Here is a 22,269-nt window from a genome sequence, read left to right on the forward strand (position 1 = left end):
TAGCCATGCCTAGCATGCTAGTGATATATTTGTATGTAAACTTTGATTGTTCATACATGAGGGCCTCCTTAAGAGAAAATCATTTGTTCCAGAGTTTAAAGAGAAACTGCCTTAAAAGTATCAGGTTCTAGTTTTCAAATCTTATATATTTCCTGGAAGCACACTCAAACCTCATGCTATTTGGGCTATTAAACATGCTTACTTCTGCTTCAGTTGTCCTTTGAAATCCTAAACTCTCTCCAGGAAAAATAATGGTAAGTAATTTACTTTTAAATAAAATACACGTGAGCAAGTTTAGTTTATAATTTATTTATCATCATATCAACAGGCATAATTTTTTCACCGTTATGAATAGGGCCAGATAGTAAATATTTAATTTTGTGTGAGTATGAATATAAGTCAGAGAATGGCTTCTGATGTCCTATTCAGGAGTGAGATGTACTCCTTTGAAATGAAGTGATACATTAGCCTGGAACTCGCCAATTAGAGTCTTCTAGCTATCTTTGCAATCCTAGCACTGGTGTGGCTCTGCTACTGTGGCTTTGCTTCCTCCTCGATATCAGTGGATGCACTGGTCCATGAGGGTGGAAGGTGCCCAAGCCAGGAACAGGGTTCCGATGGCTGTGAGTATGACGGAGACAGCCCTCCAGGAGACAGATTTCGGTGAATCTGCTCAACTTTATTCCAGAGCATAAGGAATATATGGGATTGGGGAGCCTGGCAACAAACCCTAATTTGCATTAAGTGGCACACTCCTGTCACAAGACTTCATATGTTGCAGTAGGGTCCTAGAGCAGAGCTCCTAGCACAAGTCTTCTAGTAGGAATCTGTGCCAATGGTCAAGTTAAAGAAAAATCAGGCATCTGGCTTAGAGACAGCTTCTATATAAGGTCAATCCTCTGGATACAGGGACATTCTCCAGATTAGGGCATGTAGAGAGCAGGACATTTTGCTGTGGAGGGAGGGAGTCTCCATGTTGCAGACCTTTTGGAAAAAGCTGCCAGGCCATGAGAGACTGCAACCTCTGTCCAACCAGCAAGGCCTTCCAACACACTAGGATTGCAAGCATGTGCCATCACGCCCAACATTTTTTTGTTGTTCGGAAAGCAGCATTTTTTTTTCAAGACAGGGTTTCTCTGTGGGGAAGCAGCATTTTTAATTGGATTCTGAGGCTCAAACTCAGGTCCTGCTTGCATTCAAGCCCTTTACTGACTGATCATCTGCTCAACACATAGATAGTATGTATGATAGACAGTGTGGTGTATATCCTGTTATACTCAGCTACTCAGTCATACTATGATACTCAGCTCTTCAGTTACAGTAAAGAAGTGGTCATAGAAAACATATAATGGGAGATGTGTGGCTAAGAATTAATACAGTTTCATTAAAAAGTACATGGGGTTCGAGCAGCTTTGTGGGGTATAGTTTGAAGATCTTTGATTTAGAACTAATAAATTTTCAGTGAGGATTCAATTGTTTGGGGAAACCTACAATGAGAAACTATAATACCAAATAAATAACTTCTCTCTTTTCTTTCTCCTCTTTCTTTTCTCGCTGCTCTGTTCTCTCATTAAAAGAGATAAAACAGAAGTGTGATTAATTATAAGCTCCAATAATTGTAACTCTACCAATGGGAAAGACAACAAAACTCATATAAGTAATTTGTATCTTGATCTCTTATCTTAATGAAGACTCACTTCTCTTGTCTACTTTCCTATTACAGTTAACAGTGAACTTATTTATGTACATACTATCTGTTTTTATGTATGTTCACCTTGAATGTGTTAATTCAGCGCTGCATCATTTATCTTATTCCTACATAGCATCTTATGGTAATTTATACAAAAGTGTAGCAGAATAGTCAAGATTCAGATTCAATGATCTTTAGTCAATGCAGGAGAAGAATGTAAGTTCTTAGTCTTTCACTAAAACTGGTAGCATACTGAAGCATGCATACAAACATTGAATTTTGGATAATGGTTAGAAGTCAAAGACTCTTAAAAATGGAGTATGTTTATTGATTAGTTCAGTGTATACAGTGATTTCTCAAGAAATACCAAAATATGCAGGAATAAAATTACTTGTTTTTTTAACTATACCTTTATTCAAAAAACTTATATGACAATTTCAAATGCAGGTATGCTCTGTTTCCCTTTGGGTGCTATTATGTCATGAGTAATCTTTTTTTTTTTTTCTGATGTCTTTATCATGACAATCAGTCATAAAATATTATACTTTAAAAAGTCAGGTGTTGTTGAAAACATAAAAGTATATCTCTTTCAATCTCTGTCACTCCTTCTCCCATCTACACACATACACACACATATGTATGTATATATATATATATATATATATATATATAATTATAATATAAATGTATATGCACACACATATATACACATACAGAGAGAGAAACAATATAACTGTCATTTTCAGGAGTCTCATCTTAAAAGTGAAATTGGGTCAAAATTTACAAAAAAAATTATTGGAGAGCTATTAGCCTTAAACAAATTCTCTCCTATAAAATCCTTTTAGATCATTTGGGTAACCCTAAACTATAAGGTATTAGTGCACTCCACATTGTCTTAGTCAGAGTTTTTATAGCTATGAAGAGACACCATGATCATGGGAACTCTTATAAATGAAAACATTTCATTGGGGTGGTTCAATTACAGTTTCAGAGGTGGTGCTGAAGTAGTAGCTGAGAATCCTACATCTTGCAGGCAACAGGAAGTCAATTGAGACACTAGGCTGTATGTTGAGCATAGGAAACCTCAGTGCCCATTCCCACAGTCACACACCTCCTCCAATTAGGCCATTCCCACTCTAACAAAGCCACACTTCCTAGTAATGCCACTCATTATGAGTTTATGTGGGGACAATTACATTCAAACTACCATACACGTACTATGTGATCTTTCTTTTGAGCCACAGTGTTGTTATTGTGAGATAAAGGATTCAAGTATTAACACATTTCATGATGAAAATTCATTAAAATATCTAGTCCAATTCAATTTCATAAATGCACTGTGAATGACCATTACATACAAGCAAACTTGGATAGAACTATCCCCATGATTATAAAATCAGATAACATAGGGTCTCTGCCCGAGTGAAGTATGCAGGAAACTGTCAAGACTGTAAGTCTAAATTGGAAAAATTATGTAACAGAGGTTGAAGTTTGAGTATAGATGACATATCCAATTCTGGCTGTGAGGTTCACAAAATCCTTCATATGGCTAGTGTTTAACTTAGGTTTGAAAAATAATCAAGCTTATGTAGCTAGAGAAAAGAGGGTGCCAAAGTAAGATGTTGTGGCATTTTTGGAAACCGGTATGGTTAACAAATGTAATTTTCATTATATTTCTTTATATAAATTACATTTATATATGACATGTATGATAAATATTTAAAAGCAAGTGCCTTATAAAATTTAAATGAGAACTTCCATATAACCCATGATCTTTCATTTTCTTTTTTCTCGTCTTTATGAAAAGTGATATCAGATTATTTTTAAAGGCCACATAGTAAAAAATATTAAATTTAAAACAAATAATCTACCAAGAATTTGCACAAATGTAGCCCTTTTGTTTAACTTTGTCTCATTTCTTAAACCATGCATATCCTACAATGAACAATCAGTCATATACTTGGCAATTTCCCAAACTAAGACTGAAACAAATGCTCATATTTTACACTTTCATTTTCCCCTTTTATATTACTAATAATATCTGTACTTCTTTACAAGAGTTATTAAAATGTTGAATTTATTAAGTTCTTTTCTATATTAGGAAAAATATTCCTTTGCATTGAAGGGAACTTGATCTATTTTAATTAGGTCCTTTCAATTTGGTAGAGAAACAGTTGCAAGAGAGTATTATCATTTGATAAGTGTGCATTACACCTTGATTGGATGAAGATTACACTTAAAATGTAGTTCATGTTTGCCTGACATATGAATGATAAAAATGAATTATTAAATGTATTAGTTACCTGTCTGTTTGGCAAGGGCAACTTAAGGAAGGAAAGGTTGATTTTGGCTCCGAGTCTGACGGTACAATCCATTGTGTAGTGGAATAATCCATCATGGAGCATGAACTTGAGGCAGCTGATCTTATTGCAGTACTATAACAATGAATTCTAGTACTCACCTCAATTCCTCCTTTTTCTTCAGTCCAGAACTCCATCCAATGAATGGTGCCACCTATAATTAATGTGAATCTTTCAACTTCACCTAATCTAATCTCAATCTTTCACAGGCATGCCTCGAGGCTCTTGTTGTAGGTTACTGTAGATCAGAGGTTCTCAACCCATGAGTTTTGACCCCCTTGGGGTTGCAAATCAGATATTTACATTACAGTTCAGAACAATAACAAAATTACAGTTATGAAGTTGCAACAAAGTAATTTATGGTTAGAGTCACCACAATAGGAGGGAATTTATTAAAGGGTCACAGCATTAGGAAGATTGAGAATGATTGTTGTAGATTATGTCAGGTCAACAATTACTATGAACTATTACATTAAGCATGATAATCATCTTACGTACAAATTTAAATATATATATAAATGCAAAAAACACCTGCTAATGTGCTAATGTATGCAAATTATCATTAAAATACCTATTAGATAGTCTATCTCTACATACTTCCTTTTCTTTCATCACTTAGATAAAATTAGATTTGCTTTCCTACAGCTACAAAAAAGGACGCAGAATTTTAATGTGACTTTCTGAAATTCACTGTTATATTAGTAATAAATTGTGAAAAGTATGTGATATAATCATATCTGATTTTCATTACTAAAACCAAGTAAGAATGCAGTTAATTAAAAATTAGCAACAGAAAATTAAAAGACTGAAAGTTTAGTTAATAACACCAAATGAGGGGTATGACATCTTTAACTCTTTATGAGAAAACACTAAGCTAAGGAAAATATATTTTGTCCATAGGTTGAGGTGACAAAAAAAAGCAGTATAATTTTGCATGTTACTGTGTTTCTTTGTGTCAGTTAAATTAAGATATGCCTAATTTTAATTGCTATTGTTTGCAATTCACCTAAAGAAATGAAGTAATTCCAAGGATCTATGATTCTTAAACAAATAAACATATATTAAAATTTAGCGGGGTTGTACTAGGTACTTAAAAATCTCTACAAACAGATTCAAGTATTAAACATCATTTTTTCCATCTAACTCTTTTTTAATTTTTATTTTTAATTAAGTTTTTCATTTTAAAAATTTCCCTTTCCTCTTGTCCTCTCAAATTCTCCCCACCTCCCCTCTTCCCCAAACCAACTCCCACGCTTTCCCTTCAGAAAACAGCAGGCCTCAAGAGACAACAACCAAACACTACAAAACAATATGCACTAAGACAGGGAAAAAGCCATCATGTCCAGTTACAGTTACATTATGTCCAGTTACAGCTGGACAAAGGCAACCTAATAGGTGCAAAAGTGTCCCAAGAGCAGGCCAAAGAGTCCTACTGTTAGGAGTCCCATAAAACACCATGCTAGCTAACAGCTGTAAATATAAACATAGAGGACCTGGTACAAACCCTTGCAGGCTCTACGCTTGCTTCTTCAGTCTCTGTGAGCCCCTATGAGCCCTCCTTATTTGATTCTGTGGGCCATGTGGTCCTGGTGTCCTGCATCACCTCTGACTCCTATTATTTTTCTTCCCTCTCGTTTACTGGGTGCTCAGAGCTCCAATAAGACCTCCAATTTAGATTCTCTCTCCACATAGCATCTGACTGTGGGTCTCTGCACCTGCTCCCATCTGATGCCAGAGGAAGTCTCTCTGATGATGACTGGATAAGGTACCAATCTATGAGTATCAGAATATCATGAGGTATCATTTCATTTTTTTTCCAGTCGTGTTTGGTTCTACCACAGGTCTCTGGTCATCCAGGCAGTGTAGGGCATGGGCTTCTCTTGTAGTGTGGGCCTCAAATTAAACCAGACATTGTTTGGCTACTCCCACAGTTCTGCACATCTTGAAGGCAGGAAAGATTATAGGTCACGGATTTTCTGGCTGGGTTGGTATCCAGGTTTTTCTTTCTGTAGCCTGCAGAGTATCTTTTCATACCAAAGAAACTGGAACATAGCTCAAGTGAAGGCTCCATGCAGTCAACAGCTTGACTTCTGTACATTCAGTGAGCTTTGTGTTGTCCTCTTCAACAGGGCCCACTGTCAGTTTTCAGTGAGCTACCTGTCCTAACATCAGCCTGGGCTCTTTAAGGATTTCCATAGACCTCTTTGGCCAACAACTCAACCGAATTAAAACTAGTCCCACCAAGGGAAGCCTTGCCTGGCTACAAAAGATGGTCAGTTCAGGCTCTGTATCCTCCATTACCAGAAGTCCTCACTAGGATTAACCCTATAGATTCCAAGAAGTTTCCATCTTTCTAGGTTTCCATACCACCTCTTAAATATCCCCAATTTCAGATGTCTCTCCCTCAACCCCTCATCCATCACTTCTGCACCCTTCTCCACTGCCTGTTCCATCCGTAAAATTTGCAATTGTTAGTTATTTACCTATCTATTCTTTTCTGGTTACCAATATCACAACTCTTATACAAAGAGAGATATTATCATTTGAATGTATTCCCACTGTATTTCCATGGATAGTGGGGTAAATGTAGTTTGAAAGAATAATATTCTGTCAGGTAAATACAGTGTTTTATACATTTTATGAAGTGGTTCTCTCCCAGAAGCAATCCTCCTTCACACTGAACAATTGTCACTGTCTGGAGACTTGGTTGCTAAATTGAAGGTATTACTAGCATTTACTGGGTAGAGACTCAGTACTAAACAGTCAACAAGGAAACCTCTCTAAAAAAGAATGATTATGTTCTGATAGAAAGAAATTGATATGAGGAATTAGTTACAAGACTGTTGAAGTCATTATAATGCCAAACAAATAATAATAAGTCAGATCAGTAGTTAAGAGCAGTGGGAAGAGCCCACTTTATTTCTGAAGTTTCAGGAACAAAAGGAGAAAGGGATATTATGTGGACTAGAGACCCAGACAAACTATGCCACAGCTAGATCCAAGATTGGTGCTGCTACTTGGGAATGGGAGCCAGGGGAGAAGTTTATACAGTGGAACCACAGAAGACTATGAAACCCTTGATGAAGGTAGCACCCAAAGTAGGGGAAAACACTGATTTCTCTCTTCCTCCAACATGCTAATTAACATTTCCCTTGCTATCTTTAATAGGAATCAAACTAGAATGTGATTGAACAATTGTAACTTGCCAACAGGGACGCTTGGATCAATCTGGGAGGAGGGGACTGGACCTGCCCGGACTGAGTCTATCAGGTGGATCTCAGTCCTCGGGGGTGGCCTTGATCTGGAGGTGGTGGGAATGGGGGGGGGGCTGGGAGGAAGGGGGGGGGGCAGGAAGTGGGAGAACAAGGGAATCTGTCGCTGTTATGTAGAACTGAATAGTATTGTAAAATAAAAAATAAATAAATAAAAGAAATGGGTGTGAGATCCAATACAGAAAGTTACCAGCATAAGAGCAAATAGAGATGAAAATTTCTAACATTGTTTTGGCAACCAGGGTGCTATCACACTCCCATGGTTTTTCCTTCCTCTTCCTCCTTCTCGTCCTCCTCCTGCTTCATTTTTTTTTTGTTTATTTGTTTGTTTTTGTTTTTCAAGATAGGGTTTCCCTGTGTAGCTCTGGCTGTCTTGAAACTATGTCTGTAGACAAGGCTGTAACATGAATTGCTAAATGGTCTTTTAATAAAAACGTGAGCCAGAATATTGGCGTGAATGCTGAAAGTTCAGAGAAGCAGAACAACCAGCCACTAGTTCTTACCTGTATGAAATCCTCAGCCTAAGGAGAATGAGTTCCTGTTTCCTCACACCTTATAAACCTTTCTCTGCAGTGCCATATTACTTGCTGGGATTAAAGGCATGTGCACTTCCAAAGCAAAGGCATGAGATCTCGAGTGCTTGGATTAAAGTTGTGTGCTACCACTGCCTGCTTTTGTTTCTCTCTTGTGGCCTTGAACTCACAGAGATCCAGATGGCCTCAGTCTCAGAGATCCACCTGCCTCTGCCTCCTGAATGATTTAAATAAAGGCATGCATATGCTACTATGCCCAGAAATTTATTATGAAACAAGGAATTATATTAAAAGTAAAAGATATGACAGTAGTATGGCGCAGTTATTACTTAGTATGGCATCACATATAATTTCCCAAATGTAGAAAATAGAAGGTACATACTTTCTTAAATAGAGATTATCAGAGATACTAAAAATTATCATCACAATACTGAAATTTATTAATTTTTTCTTGACATTTTCTTTAAGAATTCATATGGTAGCTTTTTTCTTTGTTGCCATTATCTTGATGTTAAGCACAAAGTATAAAAATTATAAAGGAAAAATGAATTGACTCATGATAACTCATCTACAGAGTGAGCTCCAGGACAGGCATCAAAAGTACACAGAGAAAATCTGTCTCAAAAAAGAAAAAAAGGGAGAGAAATAGTCATTATTGCACTCTCACTTAGAATTGAAGATGGCAACTGTCTTTGTATTCCATCGGAAAATGTTAAGAAAACAGTGAGAGTCTGGGTCTTCAAGATCCTGAAGGACAAATCTATAAGATAAATTATGTGTGTTGATAAACAATAAGTATAATATAAGCTTATATAGATCATTTAATTGCCCTTGTCCAACAGTTATTTCTTAAACAGGGATCAAAAATTAATTAAGTGTAATGAGTCTCTGGTTTTGACAAATCTATGTCACCTTCAGAGATTTAGATAACTCCTTGGTTCACTGCTTCAATATAGAAATATCCTATGGTTCTCAGTACATGATTCAGTATACATTTATTCATCATGTATCTGATACTTTATAGACAAAGATCTACTTTATTATCTGTGTATGAACCCAAGGAAGTCATAGATGGGAGCGAAGAAAGAAGTCCATCCAAGACAGTCAAGAAAAGATCAATCTATCAGCTTAAAGTAGAAAATAGAAAAGGGAAAAAGTGGAATAATGAAGATAGAGGAAGTATTTCTTTAGGAAAATTGGCAAGGATTGAAACATATATTACACAGTTTGTGGGTATTATTTTTTAATGTTATTTACTAGACCTGGATAAATGTTCCTGGCATATTCATGCATGAGAAAACATCAAGTGAAAACTTAGTAGGTCAAGGAGGCAATAAAGAAGGAGAGGGACCAATTATTTGCAGTAGCCATCAAAGGCAATAAAGTAATCTGCTTGGACCCAGCAGGGAAAATTAAGGTTAAATATTAAACAAGAGTTTATTATATAATCCAAGTGTTTGTTTCTTCCACCTCTCTCTCTCTCTCTCTCTCTCTCTCTCTCTCTCTCTCTCTCTCTCTCTCTCTCTCTCTCTCTCACTCACTCTTTCTCTGTCTTTGTGTTTTGAAAGATTTTTTTTGAAGTTTTATTATGTATCTCAGGCAGGCTTGACCACACAGGTGATCCACCAGCCTCGACTACTACAGTACTGAAATTTCAGCTGTGCTTACTATTCAGAGGAAGGATGAATTTCAGCCTACTTATCCTACTTTTTTTTTGCTTGTATACTATAGTTTCTGATTTTGTGTGTGGGGTCTCTCTCTCTCTCTCTCTCTCTTTCTCTCTTCCTCTCTCTCTGTGTGTGTGTGTGTGTGTGTGTGTGTGTGTGTTCTTTTTTTAAAATTCTGTTTTGTTTGGTTTGGTTGGGGTGCTTTCTAAAGAGAGAAAGAAAGAGCCTGGAGCTAGTTGGGTAAAGAGGTGGAAAGGTTCTGGGAAGAGTTGGGGGAGGGGAAACTGTGGTTAAAATACATTGTCTGAAAAAATCCTACCAACTAAGGTAAAGGACGCTGCACACAGGAGTCCATGTTTATTTTCTATCACTAAATATTTCCCTTTGCTGAAATATATTCTACAAAATACTGAACCAACAAATTCCAACCAAAAAGGAAAAAAAAATCAAGGGAAATTGTATTTTTGACATTTCCCAGTGTTCCTCCCATAAGAATAAATAGGAGAGAAGTTCGTAGCAATACTGTGAGGAGAAATGAGCAGAAGACAAACATTTTAAACTGTTATGTCTCAAATATTAAAGAAACTCTTACTTGACGCTAAAATTTACTACTCTCCAATTTGTAAATTATTAAGCGCATCAAATATTCATTTTCTGGACATATATTTGGCACTAACAATGTACTAGGGACTGAGTTTGATTCTTAGATTATCATAAGGGGCAAAACATTTGTAACTCACTCTAACTTATAAAACAAAACAAAACGAAATGAAAGAACAGCAAAGTCAATAACATGTAATACTGTGGAAGTCTAGCTCTGTGCTGAATGTTTATTTCTTCTAATACTCCAAACAATCCTGGTAGTTGCCTCTGTTATTGTTTCCAAATTACACGTGAAGAAAGTACAGCTTTGGCAGATTAAGATACAAGACCAAGATCAGAAAGGCACCAAGTGTCAGAGTGAGAGTTAACTGCAAAATGAGCCTGACTTTAAAGCCCACGTTAGCATCCATGCATAGTATTACCTCCTTTCTCACGTAAACACACTGTAAATGCTTCTTCAAATCTAAGCACTTGACCTTTTACTCAAAGCATGCATAGTCAGCCCATAGTTACTTATATTATATTTCAGCTTAGTTATATGTAAAACATTATTTTCATCCCAACCTATGAAATGCAGCCACATTGAATTCTTCTGTTCAGAGACAGGCTTGATTTCAGGATTCGGTATGCCTGATTGCACAAGCCGGGCCAAGGGGGACTCAACTGGAAAAGTCAGACAGTATCTAGTAGATAATTAAACAGGTGCCTTTCAAATATTCAGAAAAGAATTTGTGATCTGGTGACTGCTTCTACTGATTCTTCCCATGGAAGTTGTGTGTGTGTGTGTGTGTGTGTGTGTGTGTGTGTGTGTGTGTGTGTGGTGTGTGTGTGTGTGTGTGTGCATGTCTGTGTCTTCTTCTATCTATATTACAGTACTACATGGTAACACGCATGTGCACTGTAAAATAAAATAAAATTGCTAATAATGTATTTTATTTATCATGGAATCATGAAACAGTTGGAATAAATTTTTATTTTGCTAAGTTGTTTTTAAATAGTAACAAGGATTTTAATTAATTTAGCCACATCAAGCATTCCTCTTAAACCAGTTTACATGATTATACTTTCTGATAGTTTTACTTGTTCTACTTGTTCATTCATTCATTCATTCATTCATTCATTCATCAAGTGTTTCCTGAGTATATACTGTTTCCTAGGTAATAACACATATACAGCAGTAGCAATTATAGTACAGGGTTCCTGGAATGATGGTTCAGTGCTTAAGAGGGCCTGGGTTCAGTTCCTGGAACCAACATAGTACTGCAGTTCCAGGAGATAGATACACCATCTTTTTCTTACCCCACAGGCACTAAACACACACATGGTGTGCAAAGCATACATGCAAGTAAAATATTCATATGCTTAACATGAAATAGATATTTTTCATTAAAAATGAGGTATTTTGCCGGGCGGTAGTGGCGCACACCTTTAATCCCAGCACTCGGGAGGCAGAGACAGGCGGATCTCTGTGAGTTCATGGGCAGCTTGGGCTACCAAGTGAGGTCCAGGAATGGCGCAAAGCTAAACAGAGAAACCCTGTCTCGAAAAAACAAAAAAATAAATGAGGTATTTTATATTAAGGAGCTCATTTAAGGGCTAAGGATATAACTCAGTGATAGAGCATTTGCCTAGAAACCATGAGGACATGCTTCAAACCTCAGAACCAAATTAAAAATAAAGATGCCTACATATGAAAAATATGAAATAAATAAATATATAGTATTTCAAATGAAAATGCAAAAAAGAATGCTAAATCTCATTGCAGGGGACAGGCAAGAAATGACAAGAAATTAATGCTTTATGTATGGCAGCCTGGGAAGATCAAAAGAGGAGACATTTAATTAAAATTTTCATGGAACTGAAGGAGATTAGCTTTCACATATTTGATTGAAAATTATTCCAGGTAGGAAAAACACCAAGTGTAAAAAATAATATTGAGGGATGAGATGTATGTATGTTGTTTAAAACCCATTTTTAGGTAATTATAGTCTCACAGGTGATTGCAAAAAATAGTTCAAAGGTGTCAGTACTACCTTTTACCCAGTTTTTCCTAATAGTCATATCCTCCATAACTATATACTAAAACAAAACAGAAATTAACTTTTTTATTATCTACAGGTCTTCCTCCATGCTCAAATTTTTCTACATGTGATTGTATTTATGTATTGATATTTGCAGGTTTATTCCATAGGTGGTCACATAACCAGTAAATGACAAGAATGGTTGCATCGTGATAATGGAACCACCTCAAAGCTACTCCCTTGTAGTTACATACATTCAAATTATTAACTTCCTAAACCCTGATGAACAATGATACACTTTATTGTAATTCTGTTTCTTCAAGAGATTTGGAAAACTTGACTCATTGTTTGGAGAAAATTAGATAGATTTACTAAGGCTTCAGAGAGAGCTTAGACAGCAGCCCCGTTGCTGTGTGGAAGGACTACCAAAGAGTAGGTAATTAGAAAGTAGGGATGTTTTTGCAAAATGTCAAGGGAGATATTGCAAGTACTTTAGAACAAGAATGATTTCAGTGCAAGCAAGGGCAAAACAAAAAGGTTTGAGGAATATTTGGAAGGTAGCAGTAGAAGCTCACTGAAAAATAAAGTATGAGTTATAAAGGCAAGAGCCAAATCTAGTACAATTTCAAGATAAAAAGGTTGAATGGAATGGAGTAAATGATAGAAAACTTAGGTTAAATATTAAAGACAAATGTTTGGTTTTAGAACATGGGTATATTTGTAAGATTTTAAGAGATTCTACTAAGGTCCTAAAAATAGAAATTGGATGCATGTCTGGTATTCACGGAGTATTTATGAGCTAAAGTTCAACATTGGTGACTAATCTATACGAAGACGTTAGAGTACATGCCTGCTTAGTCAGGGACTTCAAGATAGTATCTGTTGTTCCTAATTGTTTGCATTTTCTTTTCATTCATTTGGCATGGTAGTACAAAGTGAGCCTTTCACTGGGCTTTGTGACATGTCTTCAGCATGGGAAAGGTGAGTCTCTAAAGCTGCTCAATTGTCCTTGACACACGGAGAGCATAAAGATGCACCCTCTTCCTGTGTTGCTGCTAGTAGTTGTGCTTTGGTGTTTGGGGCAGTTCTATAACATTTCCACAGGAAAGGCTGAAGATTATTTCCAATTTACCTGAACAATGCATCTTGTTGAGGAGAGGACACATACAATGGGAACCAAAAAGTTCACTCTGGACCATGACTGCCCTTCATCTACTTGCTTCTCTCTCTAAATTTTCTTCCCTGTTGAAACTTAAAATTCACTAGGCTTCAACCCTCTTTTTGTTTTTCTCTAACCTAGACCCTAAGCAAGTTATTTCACTCCACCTGTTCTTAGTATCTTCCTATGCCAAATGGGTAGTTTGGTTGACGTCTTCTACCCCAATATTCAATGGTTCTGAGAACTAAGATCACTGTCTTCTTGGATGTCAGTCTTCTCTTTTTTGGGGGAGAGTCTTTTGCTACAAATAATATAATGCACACCTTATTCATTCCAGAATGTTCTTTATAATTCATCTTCCAATTCAGCTTACTCATCTGTTCAGATGTATTAACAACTATTGTATTTAGTTAAATTTTTATGTCTCAGGGGTTTTTAATAACATGGACATGACTGGAGAAAGAATCTGATATTTATTGTGAAGGTAATAAGTCCAAAAATTTATATACATTTTATTATACATAATCTTCCAAATAACTGCGAAATTTTATTTTCATTCATATATATTTAAAAAAGCAGTAGAAACCTAAAATCCTGTACAACGTCCACAGTTACTGTTTATGGAAGGCTCTATTTTAACATTGATCTGTATTATAATTAGAATGTGAGACATCCTTCTGCAGTCCATGTGTATGAGCTCTTGGTCCCCAGAGTAAGAGATACTGTTTGGAAAAGTTGTGGAATCTTTAGGAGGTAGGGCCTTGCTGTAGAAAATGGGTTGCTAGGAGAGGACCTGGATAATTTGTAAATCAGGTACACTTCTTGGTGGTGGATGTAAAGTGACCAGCTGGCCATCAGCTCCTTCTCCATGCCTTCTCTACCATGAAGGTATATATCCCCTCAAGCTGGGAACCCAGAACAAACTCCTTTTTAAACTGCTTCCTGTCATACATTTTGACACAGCATGAGAAAAGTAATAAATTCTAGTTGCATCCAAAGTTACAGTTTTCCAACTAGTAGCACTTTATCATCTAAATTGACTAAGATGAAAATTCATAACATAAGGACTTTGCTGGAAAGAGTTGCGTACATAGGAAAATTCAGATTACAGTGTCCTAGGCACTCTCGAGTACAGAGTTTACCTGTCTCCTCACTCATTTCATTCAGAGTAACATCCAGCATAGCCTCCTTCAAACTATTTGAGGCTATGAGAATGCATGAGATAGTATTTAGAAATACCACTGCAATTTGGGAGACTCTGAACTATAGGTAGGAGTAGGAAGCATGAGGATTTCACAACCAAAAGAGAAATAAGTGAGGACTTGCTGGATTTATATTTAGCCATAGTAATTAGTTTACTTTATAAAGATTCTGACCTAATGGCTAACTTCAGTCTGAGAGCCCACAGTCTTCTTCTTTTAGCTATCTTCCCATGTATGAAACAAGGAGAAAATATTTATGAAATAGACTAGCTAGCTTTAAAGAGCCCACCAGAGTAAATCCATGCACATCCAGTTAAGACATTCACCATTATTAAAAGGAGCAAGATGTTCCACATACTTAGAATCTTACGATTTATTGTTTTTTCTTGTCAGTCACCAAAGGATAATCCTCTGCATTTTAGAAAATAACAACAAAATCCAACCAACCAAACAAAAAAAAAAAGCATCAGTCTTATGTATAACATGTATGATAAAAATGTTCAGATTTTCAAGCTGTATACCTCATATTTTTCATTTTAAAAGCCAATAAAGATTGGTATATTCTACTGTAGCCTGCATTTGGGTCAAGCTGTCATAGAGCAGAATCACTGAAATACAAAACATTGTAAAACTGTATCAATAAAACTGTTTTATATTTGAGCCAACAATCTGAGAACAGCATGCTAGGAAATTATCAACAATTATCTGTGCTGGTCAGGAAAAGTTGACTATATTAAAAACCACAGTTACTAGTATATGATTGTGTCTAAATCAAATGTTTGGAGAAGTCATACCAAAGCTGGCATACAATTAATGTTTGTTGAATGAATACTGGATAAGAATATTCATGTAATCCACACTAAATGGAGCTAAATTTCCAGCCCCCAGATCAAGGCCTTGAGGAACTTAATGAGGATAGAATTACTTTTTCTGAAATGCAAATTTAATAATGTCATTTCCTTGCTTTAAATCCTTGAAGAGCTCACCATGGCCTCTAACATACCATTTTCAGCTGCAATTCTCCATCTCTAGTGTGCAGAAGTCTCCCATTAGTAAGCCAACTCTCATTGAACTGATCTGGAGTACGGTCAGAGATTGTGGATTTTTAAAGAAGAGCTCAGGGTTACAGGAATAATGTTGATCAGCTGACCTCATTTTCAGTAGCAATGGCATATGTTACTTAAGCTAATATGATAGATTGTTATTTTATGGGTGATCTGCAAGTTTCTCACCAGCTTTACCCAAATAAGCTATTTATTTATTTTATGTGGAAACACAAGTAAACAAACAAAATAAAACAACAACAAATTAAAAAAAAAACATGGACACTCCAGATATTGCGTGTCCAAGTGTTTAGTTTCCTTCAATTCTGGAACCACTTTAATTTCTCTGTCAAGTCAGGCATCACCAGAAAGTTTTCTGTTATCCCCCTATTCTTTTTGTCTGTTCCTTCTTTTGTTTGTTTTCTTGAGACAGGGTCCCTCAGTGTAGCTTGGAACTCTTTTTGTATACCAGGCTGGCTTCAAACTAACTGAGATCCCCTTATCTGCATCCTCGGTCCTGGTTAAAGGTGTGCTCCAACACTCCTGGCTCCTAGTCTTGATTAACATTACTCTCAAATGTTTTCAGCATAGTATTCAAAATAAATCTATCACATCCTTCATCAGAGTCAAGAATGCTGCTAATGATGTCATTAAAATGCTTGTGTAAGTAAATAAAAGAAGGTTAAGGATTTAGTTGTGAAACTAAGTTTGCAGAAAATTACGTGCACCAATTTCACTTCAATTTTGTTCTGATTTTTAATAACTCAGAAAGAGACCAGTGTCCCTTAGTATATCTCTCTGAATCATTGCTTATCTCTTTGTTATATGATTTTGATGCACATGCCTGTTCCATCTGTATAGGGAAAGTCACCTCCCAAAATATCACCAACGCAAATTGTTGATGATGATTATTTATGATGATACAGAAAGCTCCTAGTGCACCCAAAAATTGGATGCTTTACAAGAGGAAGAGTGAACTTGAATTTACTTGAAATTTTGAAATTTAGTTTCAGATATGTCTTTTATGTGAGGGCACAAAGAGTATTAATTATATTCATGGTATTATTTACTTTTGGTAGAATAACAAAAGAGACATTTAATTCTGAGATATCTCAAGATTTGGATATTGATTCTATCAAGATCCTTTCAATTAAAGAGTTGACTGAGCTTGGGAGGATGTTAGTGTATTGGAAAGTGGGTTGTTTTCTTTACATTCATGTCCAGCATAAGAAATTTATGTTAGTTATAAAAATTAAATGGTAAATTGTGTCTATGTAGATGGTAAGCTGTCTGAGTATCCTTAGTGCCCAAGCTTTTTGTTGTGCTTGCAGTGGCTTTCACATAGAACCTGTAGCCTCCTGGTGACAAACACCTTTTTACAATCTGCAATGTGCTGTTATTCTCAAAACCCATTTTGAATAAGTACCCAGTAATTGTTGGTTGAGTAAATAGTGAGAAGTGGGAGTTGATTTAAGAAAAAATGGAAACAAGATACAAATTAACTGTGGCTTGGAAGAATAACAATGATTTCTATTGATGACTGTTACCCACAGAGCAACAGGACCAGTATTGCTATGGTGCTTATTCAAAATGAAGACTCCGAGGTACACCCTAGACTTAATGTATCATGTTGAAACTTTTTTGAATGTCCCTCATTGATTTGTGTTATATATTTTTGAAATTTTTGTTGTGAGCTTTAGCCTTTAATAGCTAAGCAATCTCTCCCGGAAACTCTGCTCACATTACATTTTTAAGGAACACTGCCCGATGAGATATTATTAACTCCATTCCCAGATGTGGACGTTTGAAGAAAGTTTAAAAGACTTGCATGAGATCAAATGGCATGTAGGCAACTGAGCCAGGACACTTGAGTCTCTGGCCTCCCTTCTTCCCAACTCAGTTATTGCTTTAATAGTAGGAGAAGATGCAGTAATAGAAGAAGAATAAATATGGCAAAAATCCAAACAATTATATCCACTTTTGAAAGTACAATTTCATTTAAATTTTAATTTGTCTTCTTTCAAGTTCTCTGATGCATAAAAATATGAATGGCAGGTCTGAACAATATTTAAGTGAAGTGCTTTGATCTTTTCTTTTTTTTTCAGTTCAAGATGTTCAATTTGCATTCTGCTAAGGATTCTCTGATAAGCTCTGCTACTCAAACCATAGAATTAGCCAAGAAAAGACAGGCCCACATAAAGTTGAGGGCTGGCTATGAACTGTTAAAATTTACAAATTATATTGATAATTTATAAATGAAGAGTCTCAATTACTTCTTCTGTTGTGAAATACGGATTTATTGGAAACAATATTTTTGCATTTGTCAAGCTAGATAACTTACTCTTCCAAAGATGACCCTGCAGTGACACCTTAATATATCAGACTTTATCAAGTTTAATCTATCTGCAAGGCAACTGATGATATTTTATGGGAGAAAAATAGATTGAAAAGCTAAACAACATAAGTAGCAACTACTGTAAAAACCATATTCCCATTGTAGTAATATTGAAGATTTAAATACCAGTGAATTCCTTTTTTATTTGCCATTTATCTGATTATCCATCAGGTGTTTATTGCACAGTTATTAGATGCACAGCTATTAGTGATGTGCTTTGAGGCTCCAAGTGTGAGTAGATCTTTCTGAAACATGCAATGCACTGTGCTCAGAACCCAAAGGTATGTTCATGCAAGCTGAGGATTCCTTTAGAGGACATTTAGAGATTGAGTAGTGGGCAATAAGGAATAGACTAGTCAGTTGTGGTACATAAACAGTTCAGAACCACTTGGATTATTAACGGCCTGTTTTATTTTGGGGGGATTTTTGGAGGGCAAGTACTTAAGTACTTCATTGATGAAATAAGCATCTCATAATCTGTATGTATTTTCACAAACAACACAGTACAACCAACTACATGAGGAATGTCAGGGATATACCAAATTATGTGTGTTCTTTTGCTATTGTCATCTATACACACCTGTGCCTTATTACAGACATTAGCCAGAGGTTGCTTCCAGGTGTGGGAATGCCTGCAAGAAGAAACTATGATGAAAAGCACCCTGGAACTTTTCCTTATGGCTTCAGGTATTAACTCACAGCTGACTTGTCAGCTTGCATTTTGTTCTAGTACTGTAACATGGAAAAGAATGTACCTATGGATTTAGGGCTTTGGAGATGGTATAATATAAGTAACTTTTTTTCTTGAAGAATGGGAGTTTTATTCAATCTAGCATGCTGGTTTGGTGTAGGGCTTCAATGACTGGCTCCTGGGTTTGGTATATAAATATATCCCCCAGTGCATCTGACTCTAAATATTTATTGATGAGGCAAAATAAAGCCTGCTGTTCATTTATCAAGGGATAGATCACTACAATGAATTACTATCATGTTAGGAATGACGGAGGTAAATGACTGAAGTAAATATTAGGAGTTGATTTCAACAAACTAACTAGATGCTTTATCAGTGAGTTCACTTAAATCACTTTGCTTTAATAAAAATTTTGCAACTTTCAATTTGATCCTGTCATTAGTTTAACATTCATTATTTGGACAAATAGTTCTAAAATCCTGACTCAGTTCTAGATGCTGGAGCTCTAGTTTTTAAACAGGTCTTGGTTGTCTCTGATGAATGATCTTCATTTAAGTATCACATGTTTAGTTTGCTACAGTGATTTAAAGAAAAGAAAATGAGGGTCTGCCTCCATGTGCAAAACTATGCACCAAGTGCCTGCAGAAACTGTCTCTATTGGATATTGCAAGCTGTGTGTGGAGTCCAATCCATGATCCAGCAGAGCTTCAGCCCAGGATTTCTTTAGAGCCTTTGCTACACACAAAGTTGGCTGATGTGCCATTCAGCATCCCAGCAGCTCTTTCTCTTCACACTAGCAATGGCAAAGCTTTGTGCGGAGGCATTGCTGGCTGTTCTGAGCTAAAATCATCAGTGTGGACCAGAAGGGGGTTTTGCACACCTTATTATAAGGTAGGCAAGTGTGTCTGAGTGTGTGTGCGCCAAAAAGCCGGAAGACATCTGTTGAGAGGAAAGTGCTCTTCCGTAGGTCTGGCAGCCTCTATGTAAGTAAGTCTTCTATTCTGATGCAGGAGCGTGTGAGCAGTAGGTGGGAGGAGATGCTTTTGTACTTGGAAGGCTGAGGTCCGGATTAAGTGATATTGCAATTGCTAGTTAGAGGCAGAAAAAAAGGGCGGTAGATCAAAGCATTAACAAAAATACATCCTTCTATTAATTCTTGCAAGTTAAACCACATTATTGTAAGGGAAAGTGAAAAAAATAACAGCAGCAGTGAGGGCAAGTAGCTCAGATCTGTGAGGGTTTGAGTCTCTCTGGTCTTCTAGCTTTTGAAGTCCCTTACAATTTGCTTGGCTCCTCTGGAGGGGGCAGTTCATATCCAATCCCTCTCCTGGAACATTTCTTCCTTCTATACTCCATTAGGAACAATAGAGTTTAACCGTAACAGGCAACCCCCCTCCCCAAAAAAAGCATGTGCCTTCTTCTGCTTTATAAAGATGTTTTGAACAGACTCCTGTAGGGGAAATCTTGATGCCTGTGCATTAAGGTGGCAATCAACTTTTAGTATCAGTGCTTACATTAAAATTTTTCCTTTTTTTCTTCACTAAAAAGTCATTAATGTTACTAGCATGAAACTTTATCATAAAACCTTGCTTTGCTTTAGAACACCTTGATTTTTTTAAAAGACAGACACATATATATTATATTATATATGATAATGTAGTATATATAATTTATTTGTGCCACCACACTCAGAAATACTAGTTTGAATGTCAATGTTTCATTTTCTCTGAGGAAAAATATAAGTATTGTCAAAAGTTTGATTTGTTCAAGTTTTAAGATATAAGTTGCCTTGTGACAGTTCATTTGAGTAGAACTCAGACACTGTGTATCAGGTTTTAACCAAGTAATTTTATAATTCATGAATAGTTAGGCATAGAAGTAGAATGATTTATGTTTTGTTTATATTATAAAAGTTATTAAGTGAGGCTTTACTTTTAGTAAGAGTTTAAAAGAGAGACAGAATTGGTAACTGGACTCAGAAGACCCTTTACACTTCTCAATTTTACCTTTGTGGTTTTACCTTTGGAAATGTCCCTGTCTGCACGAAGAGATTATTTATAATGTATGCTGTGTTTCAATAAAGGTGAATAGTTATGAGCTCTCTGTTGTACATTTGAATGCTGTAAATTTTTTTGCTATATTTATTGTCTCTTTTTCCTCTCATGAGGTTTACTTTGGAAATAAAGCATGCTCAATAATAGGCTGACATTCAGCTTTTATGTTTTAAATTTAAATGCTGTCAATGTTGATATCACATCTTGAATGTGTGGGGAGAAAAGATACCAAGTTTTATTATTTAGATTTAAATTATGGAATTGCAGATTGATATTTTTCAATGCATTTCCATTATAGTTTCTGCCACGGAGGCAGCGTGAGGGCTTTCAGGAAGATGGAGTGGTGTAATTACCAGGTGCACACGTTCATTAATCCTTCCTGGCCAGAGAAAGCTTCAAGTTCTTCTCCAGTGGCCCATTCGTAAAGCTATAAATATCTAAATTGTGTCAGCCAAGAAATCACACAGAATGGTGGCTCTTTTGGAGTTCAATTTCATGCACTGTTGCTTGGGTCTTGTGAGGAAAACACTGAATTCTTTAGGATACTTGTGCTTATAAAGTTCCAAAAGCAGGTATCAAATCATTGATGACTTCATTTAAAATACATACTATTCTTTTTGAAACTAAGCTAATTGCATCAATGTAGATCCATGACACGTTTTAGGTTCTTTCCTTGGAACTCTGCTTTGTATTTTGTGTGATCAAAATTATAGCTGAGAGTTAGCTATTTTCTTTTAATTTCTAGCTTAGTCCATCAGTGTCTATAATGCTTAAAGCCTTGCTTCTGTTGTATTTTATTTGCTACAAGGGAGAGTTTGATTATATGTGGAAGCTATGTAAGACTTGTTAACAAATAATTAAAACTGTTCCTTATGAGATCTGCTTTACTAATCAAATATTCCTTACTAAATAATTCTGAAGGTATTTCCTGTATATAGACTTTTAAAAAGGACTATAAAATAATGAGAATAAAAGATATTATAATACTCCTATAATTCATCATTCACCTCTCTCTCTGTCTCTCTCTCTCTCTCTCTCTCTCTCTGTCTCTCTCTTCTCTCTCTCTCTCTCTCTCACACACACACACACACACACACACAGACACACACTTTCTCTTCACTAAGCTAACATAGTTATCAGAAAGCCTATAGCAAGAAATGCATCTGATAAATACAATCCAAGAATAACTTCCTTAATTTATGAATATAACTTTCTTAAAAGGATACAACTTTATACACACACACACACACACACACACACAGAGAAAGAAAAAGAGAGATACAGAGAAAGAGAGACAGAGAGAGAGACAGAGACAGAGAGAGAGAGACAGAGACTCAAAAGACTCAAATCTATTTTACAGTTCTTGATGTTCATTCTCTAGACCAGTGACTTTCAATCTTCCTAATGCTGTGATCTTTAATAGAGTTATTCATGTTGTGGTGACCCCACCATAAAATTATTTTCGTTGCTACTTCATAACTGTAATTTTGCTACTAGTATGAATTGTAATGTAAATATTTGATATTCAGTATATCTAATGCGTGATGTCTGTGAAAGCATCTTTTGACCCCGTAGGGGT

General features: G+C 36.1%; 1 protein-coding gene across 9 annotated transcripts in view; it reads left to right on the forward strand.

Annotated features, from left to right (window-relative positions):
- Dmd (dystrophin) overlaps positions 1-22,269 on the forward strand; it is a 2,209,767-nt gene that overhangs the window by 1,164,008 nt on the left and 1,023,490 nt on the right. Inside the window, exon 1 of one of the 9 annotated variants that reach the window (XM_028881810.2) lies at positions 19,242-19,527. The exons of the other annotated variants lie outside the window; for them this stretch is intronic. The gene's annotated coding sequence lies outside the window, so the exon portion shown is untranslated. Of the gene's footprint in view, positions 1-19,241; positions 19,528-22,269 lie in introns of those variants that run through there. 9 annotated transcript variants of the gene reach the window in all.

Source organism: Peromyscus leucopus, chromosome X (assembly GCF_004664715.2).
Source record: "Peromyscus leucopus breed LL Stock chromosome X, UCI_PerLeu_2.1, whole genome shotgun sequence".
In the NCBI taxonomy this organism is placed as follows: Eukaryota; Metazoa; Chordata; class Mammalia; order Rodentia; family Cricetidae; genus Peromyscus; species Peromyscus leucopus.